The sequence below is a fragment of the Scyliorhinus torazame genome, chromosome 5 (assembly GCF_047496885.1).
Source record: "Scyliorhinus torazame isolate Kashiwa2021f chromosome 5, sScyTor2.1, whole genome shotgun sequence".
In the NCBI taxonomy this organism is placed as follows: domain Eukaryota; kingdom Metazoa; phylum Chordata; class Chondrichthyes; order Carcharhiniformes; family Scyliorhinidae; genus Scyliorhinus; species Scyliorhinus torazame.
Genome location: NC_092711.1, coordinates 156800046 through 156812381, shown reverse-complemented (window position 1 = coordinate 156812381; position 12336 = coordinate 156800046).

Genomic DNA, 12336 nt, shown 5'->3' with positions numbered 1-12336 from the left:
TCCAGAGCACTGACTGTGGAAAGAGCTTCAACCAGTTACACAGCCTGAAAAATCATCACACCGTTCACAGCGGGGAGAGTCCGTACACGTATTCTGTGTGTGGACGAGGCTTCAACTGATTGTCCAACCTGGAGAGACACGAGGAGACCCAAAACATGGAGAAACCGTGGAAATGTGAGGACTGTGGGAAGGGATACAGATCCCCATCTGTGCTGGAAGTTCACCGACGCATTCACACTGGAGAGAGACCGTTCACCTGCTCTCCGTGTGGGAAGGGATTCACTGAAATATCCAATCTGAGGAAACACCAGCGAGTTCACACTGGGGAGAAGCCGTTTATCTGCTCTCGGTGTGAGAAGGGATTCACTGACTCAAGCACCCTGCAGAGACACCAGCGAGTTCACACTGGGGAGAAGCCGTTCACCTGCTCTCAGTGTGGGAAGGGATTCACTACTTCATCGAGCCTGCTGAAACACCAGTTTGTTCACACTGGGGAGAGGCCGTTCACCTGCTCTCAGTGTGGGAAGGGATTCTGTGTTTCCACGTCCCTGCTGAGACACCAACAAGTTCACAATTGATTAGTGATGGATTCTGCTGTTATTGTGTCTGCTTCAATTACATTTAGGACTGCATTTTGTTCTCTCTTTTTCTCTCTCAGGGAATGTGAGACAGGAAAAGTGATGCAACTGTGGTGAACAAGAAAAGTTAAAGATTCCATTAGATCAGAGGAAGAGGATCATAAAGTGGCCCAAATAGTAGTAAGCCTGAGGATTGGGAACTTATTTTAGAATTCAGCAAAGGAGGACCAAGAAACTGATAAAAGAGAAAATAGAACCTGGACTTGCACAAACTGACCATACGGGGGAGGTTAGGTGGATTGGCCATGATAAATTGCCCTTCGTGTTGGATGGGGTTACTGGGTTATGGAGGTGTTGACCTTGGGTAGGGTGCTCGTTCCAAGAGCCGGTGCAGACTCGATGGGCCGAATGGCCTCCTTCTGCACTGTAAATTCTATGATAATCATGGGAGGGGACTTTAATACAGTTATTGATCCAGGCCTGGACCGGTCATGCTCGAGAACAGGCAAGGTGCCAGCAATGGCAAAGGAACTGAAAGGGTTCATGGAGCAGATGGGGGGAGGGGGGTTATCCATGGAGATTTAGGCAGCCGAGGGTGAAGGAGTTTTCTTTCTACTCCCACGTACATAAGGTATACTCTCAGATCGATTTTCTTGTTTTGGGTAGGGCCTTGCTGGCAGGGGTGGTGGACACGGGGTATTCGGTGATTACGATCTCGGACCATGCTCCACACTGGGTTGACCTGCAGGTGAGTAAAGATAGCAATTAGCGCCCGCAACGGAGGTTGGATGTCGGGCTGTTGGCGGACGAAGCGGTGTGCGAGAGGCTGAGGAAATGCATGCTGCATTACCCACAGGTAAATGATACGGGGGAGGTCTCAGCAGCGGTGGTCTGGGAAGTGCTGAAGGCAGTGGTGAGAGGAGAGCTGATCTCGATCCGGGCTCATAGGGACAGGACGGACAGGGCAGAGACGGACCGACTGGTAAAAGAGATTCTACAAGTCGACAGGAGGTACCCCGAGACTCCAGAGATAGGGCATTTAAGGGAACGGCGGAGGCTACAGGCGGAGTTTGGCTTGTTAACCACAGGGAGGGCAGTGGAACAGCTCAGAAAGGCGAGGGGGGCGATATACGAGCATGGTGAGAAGGCCAGCAAGATGCTTGCACAGCAGCTTAGAAAGAGGGAGGCAGCTAGGGAAATAGGGAAAGTTATCGACGGGGATGGGAACTTAGTTGGGGACTCGGTAGGGGTTGTAAGACGTTTCAGGATTTCTACAGCAGGTTGTACAGGTCGGAACCGGGATATTGGGACCGGTGCTGATGAAGGTGTTTATCGAGGCAAGGGAAAGGGAGGTTCTGCGCCAGATGATGTCACAGGCCACGATTCCGCTTATCCTGAAATGGGACAAGAACCCGGAGCACTGTGGGTCCTACGGCCGATTTCCCTGTTGAACGTAGATGCCAAACTGCTGGTCAAAATTTTGTTGAACGTCATTGTGGAGGATCAGACGGGCAGGCAGCTGGTGGCCAATGTAAGAAAGCTGTTAAACATGATCATGATGCCCCCGGAAAGTAGGGAGGTGGAGGTAATGGTCGCAATGGATGCAGAGAAAGCTTTTGACCGGGTTGAGTGGGATTATTTTTGGGAGGTCCTGGGGCGGTTTGGATTTGGGAGGGGCTTTATTGACTGGGTCAGGTTGCTGTACCAGGCTCCTGTGGCAAGTGTACGGACGAACAGGACGACTTCGGATGAGACAGGGATCCCCCTTCTCCCCACTGCTGTTTGCACTGGCTCTTGAGCCGCTGGCAATTGCTCTGAGGGTCTCAAGGGGCTCGTCCGGGGGAGGGGGGGAGCACAGAGTCTCGCTGTATGCGGACGACCTGCTTTTGTATGTTTCAAATCCAATTGAGGGGGTGGAAGAAATTGTGGGAATTTTAGGGGAATTCGGCTGCTTTTCGGGGTATAAGCTTAATATGGGGGAGAGCGAGATGTTTATAGTCCAGGCGAGGGATCAGGAGAGGCGACTGGGGGAACTGCCGTTTAGAGTGGTAGGGGACAGTTTCAGGTACCTAGGTATCCAGGTGGCGAGGGATTGGGACCGGCTACACAAATTGAACTTGGCCGGTTGGTGGATCAGATGAAAGATGACTTCCGGAGATGGTATGCGCTCCAGTTGTCTCTAGCGGGCAGAGTCCAAGCGGTGAAAATGACGGTCCTCCCGAGATCCCTGTTTGTTTTTCAATGTCTCCCCATCTTCATCCAGCGGTCCTTTTTTAAGCGGGTCAATAAAGTTATAGCGGGCTTTGTATGAACAAAGAGCAAAAGGAATTACAGCACAGGAACAGGCCCTTCGGCCCTCCCAGCCTGCGCCGATCCAGATCCTTTATCTAAACCTGTCTTCTATTTTCCAAGGATCTACGTCCCTCTGTTCCCTGCCCGTTCATATATCTGTCTAGATGCATCTTAAATGATGCTATCGTGCCCGCCTCTACCACCTCCGCTGGCAAAGCATTCCAGGCACCCACCACCCTCTGCGTAAAAAACTTTCCACGCATATCTCCATTAAACTTTCCCCCTTTCACCTTGAAATCGTGACCCCTTGTAATTGACACCCCCACTCTTGGAAAAAGCTTGTTGCTATCCACCCTGTCCATACCTCTCATAATTTTGTAGACCTCAATCAGGTCCCCCCTCAACCTCTGCCTTTCCAACGAAAACAATCCTAATCTACTCAACCTTTCTTCATAGCTAGCACCCTCCATACCAGGAAACATCCTGGTGAACCTCCTCTGAACCCTCTCTAAAGCATCCACATCCTTCTGGTTATGTGGCGACCAGAACTGCACGCAGTATTCCAAATGTGGCCTAACCAAAGTCCTATACAACTGTAACATGACCTGCCGACTCTTATACTCAATACCCCGTCCGATGAACGCAGGCATGCTGTATGCCTTCTTGACAACTCTATCGACCTGCGTTACCACCTTCAGGGTACAATGGACCTGAACTCCCAGATCTCTCTGTACATCAATTTTCCCCAGGACTCTTCCATTGACCGTATAGTCCGCTCTTGAATTGGATCTTCAAAAATGCATCACCTTGCATTTGCCTGGATTGAACTCCATCTGCCATTTCTCTATCCAATTCTCCAATCTATCTATATTTTGCTGTATTCTCTGACAGTCCTCGTCGCTATCTGCAACTCCACCAATCTTAGTATCATCTGCAAACTTGCTAATCAGACCACCTATACCTTCATCGAGATCATTTATGTATATTACAAACAACAGTGGTCCGAGCATGGATCCCTGTGGAACACCACTAGTCACCTTTCTTCATTTTGAGACACTCCCATCCACCACTACTCTCTGTCTCCTGTTACCCAGCCAGTTCTTTATCCATCAAACTAGTACACCCTGAACCCCATACGACTTCACTTTTTCAATCAACCTGCCATGGGAAACTTTATCAAACACATCTACAGCCTTTCCCTCATCAATTAACTTTGTCACTTCATTAAAGAATTTTATTAGATTTATAAGACATGACCTTCCCTGCACAAAACCATGCTGCCTATTACTGATAACTCTATTTTCTTCCAAATGTGAATAGATCCGATCCCTCAGTCTCTTCTCCAACAGTTTGCATACCACTGATGTCAAGCTCACAGGTCTATAATTCCCTGGATTATCCCTGCTACCCTTCTTAAACAAAGGGACAACATTAGCAATTCTCCAATCCTCCGGGACCTCACCCGTGCTCAAGGATGCTGCAAATATATCTGTTAAGGCCCCAGCTATTTTGTCCCTCGCTTCCCTCAGTAACCTGGGAAAGGTCCCATCCGGACCTGGGGACTTGTCCACCTTAATGCCTTTTAAAATACCCAAAACTTCCCCCTTCCTTATGCCGACTTGACCTAGAGTATTTAAACATCCATCCCTAGCCTCAACATCAGTCATGTCCCTCTCCTTGGTGAATACCAATGCAAAGTACTCATTAAGAATCTCACCCATTTCCTCTGACTCCACGCATAAATTCCCTCTTTTGTCTTTGAGTGGTCCAATCCTTTCTCTAGTTACCCTCTTGCTCCTTATATATGAATAAAAGGCTTTGGGATTTTCCTTAACCGTTAGCCAAAGATATTTCATGATCCCTTTTAGCCCTCTTTATTGCGCGTTTGAGATTTGTCCAATTTCCCGATATTCCTCCAAAGCTTCATCAGTTTTAAGTCGCCTAGATCTTATGTATGCTTCCTTTTCATCTTAGCTAGTCTCACAATTCCACCCGTCGTCCATGGTTCCCTAATCTTGCCATTTCTATCCCTCATTTTCACAGGGACATGTCTGTCCTGCACTCTAATCAACCTTTCCTTAATAGACTCCCACATTTCAAATGTGGATTTACCCTTGAACAGCTGCTCCCAATCCACATTCCCTAGCTCCTGCCGAATTTCGTTATACTTGGCCTTTCCCCAATTTAACACTCTTCCTTTAGGACCACTCTCGTCTTTGTCCATGAATATTCTAAAACTTACGGAATTGTGATCGCCATTCCCAAAGTAATCATCGACTGAAACTTGAACCACCAGGCCGGGATAATTCCCCAATACCAGGTCCTGTATGGCCCCTTTCCGAGTTGGACTATTTCCACACTGTTCTAAAAAAACCTCTCCTGGATGCTCCTTACAAATTCTGCTCCATCTACGCCTCCAACACTACATGAGTCCCATTCAATGTTGGGGAAGTTAAAATCTCCCATCACAATCAACCTATTGCTCCTACATTTTTCTATAATCTGTCTACATATTTGTACCTCTACTTCTCGCTCGCTTTTGGGAAGCCTGTAGTAAAGTCCCAACGATGTTACTGCACCCTTCCTATTTCTTCGCTCTACCCATATTGCCTCAGTGCTCGAATCCTCCATCGTGCCCTCCTTAATCACAGCTTTGATATCATCTCTGACCAGTAATCCAACTCCTCCACCCCTTTTACCTCCCTCTCTATCCCTCCTGAAGCATCTATACCCTGGGATATTTAGTTGCCAGTCTTGCCCTTCCCTCAACCTAGTCTCAGTAATACCAATAACATCATATTCCCAGGTACTAATCCAAGCCCTAAATTCATCTGCCTTACCTGCTACATTTCTTGCATTGAAACAAATGCACCTCAGACCACCTGTCCCTTTGCGTTCATCATCTCTTCCCTGTCTACTCTTTCCCCTTAGTCACATTGAGTTTATTATCTAGTACCTTACTGGCTTTAGTTGCTGCCTCTTTATTGACCTCTAACTTCCTAATCTGGTTCCCATCCTCCTGCCACATTAGTTTAAAACCTCCCAACAGTGTTAGCAAAAGCACCCCCTTGGACATTGGTTCCAGTCCTGCCCAGGTGTAGACCATCCGATTTGTAATGGTCCCACCGCCCCCAGAACCGGTTCCAATGTCCCAAAAATCTGAACCCCTCCCTCCTGCACCATCTCTCAAGCCACGTATTCATTCTGACTATTCTTGAATTTCTTCTCTGACTGTCTCGTGGCACTGGTAGCAATCCTGACATTACTACCTTTGAGGTCCTACTTGTTAACTTATCTCCTAACTCCCTAAATTCTGATTGTTGGACCTCATCCCGTTATTTACCTATATCGTTGGTGCCTATATGCACCACGACAACTGGTTGTTCACCCTCCCCCTTCAGTATGTCCTGCAGCCGATCTGAGACATCCCTGACCAGTGCACCCGGGAGGCAACATACCATTCGGGAGTCTCGTTTTCGACCACAGAAACGCCTGTCGACTCCCCTTACGATTGAATCCCCTATAACTATACCCCTGCCAGTCTTTTTCCCGCCCTTCTGTGCAGCAGAGCCAGCCACGGTGCCATGAGCCTGGCTACTACTGCCTTCTCCTGGTGAGTCATTTCCCCCAACAGTATCCAAAACGGTATACCTGTTTTGGAGGGAGATGACCGCAGGGGACACCTGCACTGCCTTCCTGCTCTTTTGCTGCCTTTTGGTCACCCATTCCCTGTCTCCCTCACCAACCCTAATCTGCGGTGTGACCAACTCACTGAACATGCTATCCACGACCTCCTCAGCATTGCGGATGCTCCAATGTGATTCCATCCACAGCTCCAGAGCCGTCACGCAGTCTAACAGGAGCTACAGCTGGACACACTTCCCGCACATGAAAGAATTAGGGGCATCAGCCGCGTCCCTGAACTCCCACATTGAGCACGGGGAGCATAACATGGGTCTGGGATCTCCTGGCATTTTTACACTTTTACCTTAACTGATTTCAAATATAATATCAAATAATGAATAAGTGAAAGGAATAAAGATTTTACTTATCAATCACAATACTTACCAACACACGAAGAGTTTAATTTCTCCCAGCTACTGCTAATTGGAGCACTTTCCTTACCAGCCAATCCGGTCACTGCTTTGCTGTGATGTCACTCTTCAAGGTAAGTTTTTAAAGAGGAAAACTTACCTTCCCGACAGACCCCTGGCCACTGCTCCCGCCGACAATCTGAAGGTCGCTTCTCTGGCAGATGTGTCCCCGCTGCTCTCCTCGCGCTCTTTTATCCTGTGTCCCCACCGCTCTCCTCGCGCACTTTTATCCTGTGTCCCCAGCGCTCTCCTCGCGCTCTTTTATCCTGTGTCCCCGCCGCTCTCCTCGCGCTCTTTTATCCTGTGTCCCCGCCGCTCTCCTCACGCTCTTTTATCCTGTGTCCCCAGCGCTCTCCTCGTGCTCTTTTATCCTGTGTCCCCGCTGCTCTCCTCGCGCTCTTTTATCCTGTGTCCCCGCCGCTCTCGGTATGGGGGGGTAAGTCCCCGCGAGTGAGGAGGGTAATGCTTGAGCGGAGCCGGGGGGAGGGCGGGCTGGCACTGCCGAACTTTAGCAATTATTACTGGGAGGCTAACATAGCCATGGTTAGGAAGTGGCTGGGGGTGGGGGGTCGGCATACTGCCCCTCTACCGTTCCCGCCGGCGCAGTACTCCACCAGTCCCATGGTGGTGGCGGCCTTGAGAGTCTGGGGGCAGTGGAGGGGGCATGTGGGAGCATCGGTCTGGTCCCCAATCTGCGACAATCACCGAGAAACATAAAAACCGACTGGAAAAGCTCCTATAGGAATGTGAAAAGGAAAAGATTAGCAAAGACCAATGTGGGTCCATTCCAGACAGAGACAGGAGAGGTTATAAAGGGAAATAAGGAAATGGCAGAGAAACTAAATAATGTCTTCACGGAGGAAGATACAGAAATTGTCCCAAAAACACGAGAGAACCAAGGGACAAGTGAGCACGAGGAACTGAAAGAGATTAGTATTAGTGAAAAAGTAGTATTGGTTGAAAGTTAATAAATTCCCAAAAGCTGCTGCTCTACATCCCAGAGTGTTGAAAGATGTGGCTGTAAAGATAGTGGACACATTGGTGATCATCTTTCAAAATTCTATAGATTCTGGAATGATTCCTGCAGATTGGAAGGTGGTAAATGTAACCCCACAATTTAAGGAGGGAGAGAAAACAGGGAACCACAGACCCATTCGCCTGACATCAGTAGGAGGGAAAATGCTACAATCTATTATAAAGGATGTGATAACATACGAATTAGGAGCAGGAGTCGGCCGCTCGGCCCCTCGAGCCTGCTCCACCATTCAATAAGTTCACGGCTGATCTGACTTTAACCTCAACTCCACACTCCAGCCGACCACCCGATAACCTTTCACCTTCTTACTTGGCAAAAATTTATCCAGCTCTGCATTAAAAATATTCAAAGGCTCTGCTTCCACTGCCCTTTGAGGACGAGAGTTCCAAAGACTCTCAACCCTCAGAGAAAAAAAGTTTTCCTCTGCCTTAAATGGGCAAGTTTTAACTTTTAAAGTGACTGCAATTTCTAGATTCTCCCACAAGAGGAAATATCCTTTCCACATCCACCCTGTCAAGTCCCTCAGGATCTTGTACGCTTCAATCAAGTCACCTACATTTCATCACTCACAAGTCCAGTCTTAAATGAGAGCAATACTGCACACAGTGCTCCAGATGTGGTCTCACCAATGTCCTGTATAACTGAAGCATAACCTCCCTACTTTTGTATTCAATCCTCCTCCCAATAAACAATAACATTCTATTAGCTTTCCTAATTACTTGCTGTACCTGTACACTCGCCTTTTGTGATTCATGCTCTTGGTCACCCGGATCCCTCTGAATCTCAGAGCTCTGCAATCTCTCACCATTTAGATAATAAGCTTTTTTATTCTTTTGCCAAAATTGATAATGTCATGTTTTCCCACATAATACTCGATTGGGCAGATCTTTTCCCACTCACGTAACCTATCTATATCCCTTTGTAACCTCCTTATGTCATCTTCACAATTTAGTTTCCTACCTATCTTTATATCATTGGAACATAGGAGCAGGAGTTGGCCATTCAGCCCGTCGAGCCTGCTCCACCATTCAATACGATCATGGCTGATCATCCACTTCAATGCCTTTTCCCCCACACTGTCCCCATATCCCTTTGTGTTATTGGGATTTAGAAATCTGTCAGTCTCTGCTTTAAACACACCCAATGACTGAGCTCCCACAGCCCTCTGGGGTAGAGAATTCCAAAGATTCACAACCCTGTGAGTAAAGAAATGTCTCCTCCGAGACCAATCCTAAGTGGCTTCCCCCTTATTTTGAAATTGTGTCCCCTGGTTCTAGACTCCCCAACCAGGGGAAACATCTCACCTGCACCTCCCCTGTCTATTCCATTCAGTATCTTAGAGGTTTTGGTGAGATTGCCTCTCATTCTTCAAAACTCTAGTGAATACAGCCCCAGTTTCCCCAATCTCTATTCATAGGACAGTCCTGCCATCCCCTGTGGTCTCTGGTTCCCTGTTTTCTCTCTCCCTCCTTAAATCGCGGGTTTGCATTTACCAGCTTCCAATCTAGAGAATTTTGAAAGATGATCACCAATGTATCCACTATCTCTCCAGCCAACTCTTTCAGCACTCTGGGATGTAAAGCATCAGCTTTTGGGGATTTCTGATTTATTTCTTTATTGCCACGTGTACCGAGGTACAGTGAAAAGTATTTTTCTACGTACAGTCCAGACAGATCACTCCATACAGGGAAAAAATACCATTTATTAACTTTCAATCACATTAATTTCTCCAGTACTAGTTTTTCACTGATATTAATCTTTTTCAGTTCCTCGGGCTCACTAGTCCTTTGGTGTTCTCATGTTTGGGGGAAATTTCCGTATCTTCCTCCGTGAAGACAGACTCACATTATTTAGTTTCTCTGCCATTTCCTTATTCCCCATTATAAACTCTCCTGTCTCTGCCTGGAATGGACCCACATTGGTCTTTGCTAATCTTTTCCTTTTCACATTCCTATAGGAGCTTTTCCTGTCGGTTTTATGTTTCTCGCCTGTTTGCTCTCACATTCTATTTTCTCTTTCTTTATCAGTCTTTTGGTTTGGTTTTCAGCAAAGGAAGACCAAGTTCCAATCCTCAGGTTTACTATGATTTTGGCCACTTTATGAGCCTCTTCCTTTGACCTAATGGAATCTTTAACATTGCTTATTAGCCACGGTTGCAAAACCTCTGTTGGAGTTTTGTTTATTAAGGGAGTCTATATTTTTTGTAAATATGTAACAATTCCTCAAATATTTGTGATTGCCTGTCTATCGTCCGAGCTTTTATTGTAATTTCCCAATCTAGCACAGACAACTGTGAATACAGGCCCAGTTTCCCCAATGTCTCATCATAGGACAGTCCTCGGTGGTAAAATGTGCCGTGGCCTGTATTTTAGACTCGATAAAATCAGACACTTTAAATTAAAAATTGGACATTTTAAATCAAGCCACAGCCAGCTCCAGCAACCAGCCTGAATACACTGAACTCCGACAAGCTGCCAGCACATGTCTGGAGCTGCTCTGCTCCATCAATCACCAATCAAGAGATAATTGGCTCTATTCATCGATTGATTGTTTTGAATAGACAAAGTTACATAACAAACAACGCACCGGGAAATGGACTCCTGTGGACAGATTCCCGGTGTCCTGCTGAGTGGCCATTGGTAACTCCATTGGGTGGTGCCACTCCCACCCTGTGACCTCATCGGCTGGGGTCAGAGAACATTCTGGAAGGACACAGAAAGGGTATAACGATCGAACCCTCGGACCGCCCAGCAGTGAAGACTCCACGCAGAGGTAATCGAGCCGGCTGACCAGAGACGGAAAGAAGCAGCGGCGAGACCCATCTTCTCGGAAGAAGACCCTGAGGAGATTGAGATACAGAATCAAACCCGCAGCTCGAATGAGTTCATCGGCTCGGGTACTATTCAGAATCTTGGAACTGTAATTAGTGGGATAATTTAAGGGTAACTGTTTTACTGCTTGTGGAATAAAGTTATGTGATTTCTACACTCCGTTGTCCTTTGTTTACCTGGTCAATAAAGATACCTGGGTAAAACATTTGTTTAATAAACTGGTCGAAGTGTCTGAGGTTTTATAGACACAACACCTCCCATCCCCGGAACAAGTCTGGTGAACCTTCATTGCCCTCCCTCTGTGGCAATAATACCTTTCCGAAGTTAAGGGCAGTAAAACTGCACACATACTCCAGCTGTGGTCTAACCAACGTACTACACTATTGAAGCAAGTCTTCACTACTCCTGTACTCAAATCCTCTTGTGATGAAGACCAACATCCCGTCAGCCTTCCTAATAACTTGCTGCGCCTGTATGTTCGCCTTCAGTGACTTATTGATGAGGACACCCAGGTCCCTTTGTACATCTACACTTTCTAATCTCTGACCATTTCAGAAATACTCTGCTCATCGGTTCCTCCTACCAAAGTGATAATCTTACATTTTTCCACATTATATTCCATCTGCCATGTCCTTGCCCACTCACTAAGTTTGTCCAAATCCTCCTGTAGCCGTTTTACATCTTCCTCACAACACACATTCCCACCTAGCTTTGTGTCATCAGTGAACTTGGAAATATTCCATTTCGTCCCCACATCCAAATCATTATATAAACTATGAACAGCTGGGGCCCAAGTACTGATCTTTGCAGTAACCCACTCGTCCCAACTGCTAAGGTGAGAATGACCCATTTATTCCTCCTCTCTGTTTTCTGCTTGTTAGCCAATTCTCAATCCATGCCAGTATATTACCTCCCATCCCATGTGTTTTCATTTTGCTGACTAACCTCCTGTCGGGTGTTTATCATAAACCTTCTGAAAATCCAAGTGCGCCACATCCACGGACTCCCCAATATCAATTCTGTTAATAACATCCTCAAAAACTCCAAAAAGTTTGTCAAACATGATTACCTATTCCTAAATCCATGTTAGAAGTCTTACAACATCAGGTTAAAGTCCAACAGGTTTGTTTTGAATCACTAACTTTCGGAGCGCAGCTCCTTCATCTGGTGTTGTAAGACTTCTTACTGTGCCCACCCCAGTTCAACGCCGGCATCTCCATATCATAAATCCAGGTTAATTATTATTATCCAGGTGTCCATTTATCACATCCCTTATAATAGATTCTGGTATTTTCCCAATACTGATGTCAGGCTAACAGATCTGCAGTTCACCATTTTCTCTCTCCCTCCCTTCCTTCCTGAATAGTGGGGTGACATTTGCTGCCTTCAATCTGCAGGAACTATTCCAGAATCTATAGAATTGTGGAAGATGATCATCAATGTATCCACTATCTTTATATCATCATTTTTGACTGGTCCTGAGACACATAAGTTTGGATTTCTGG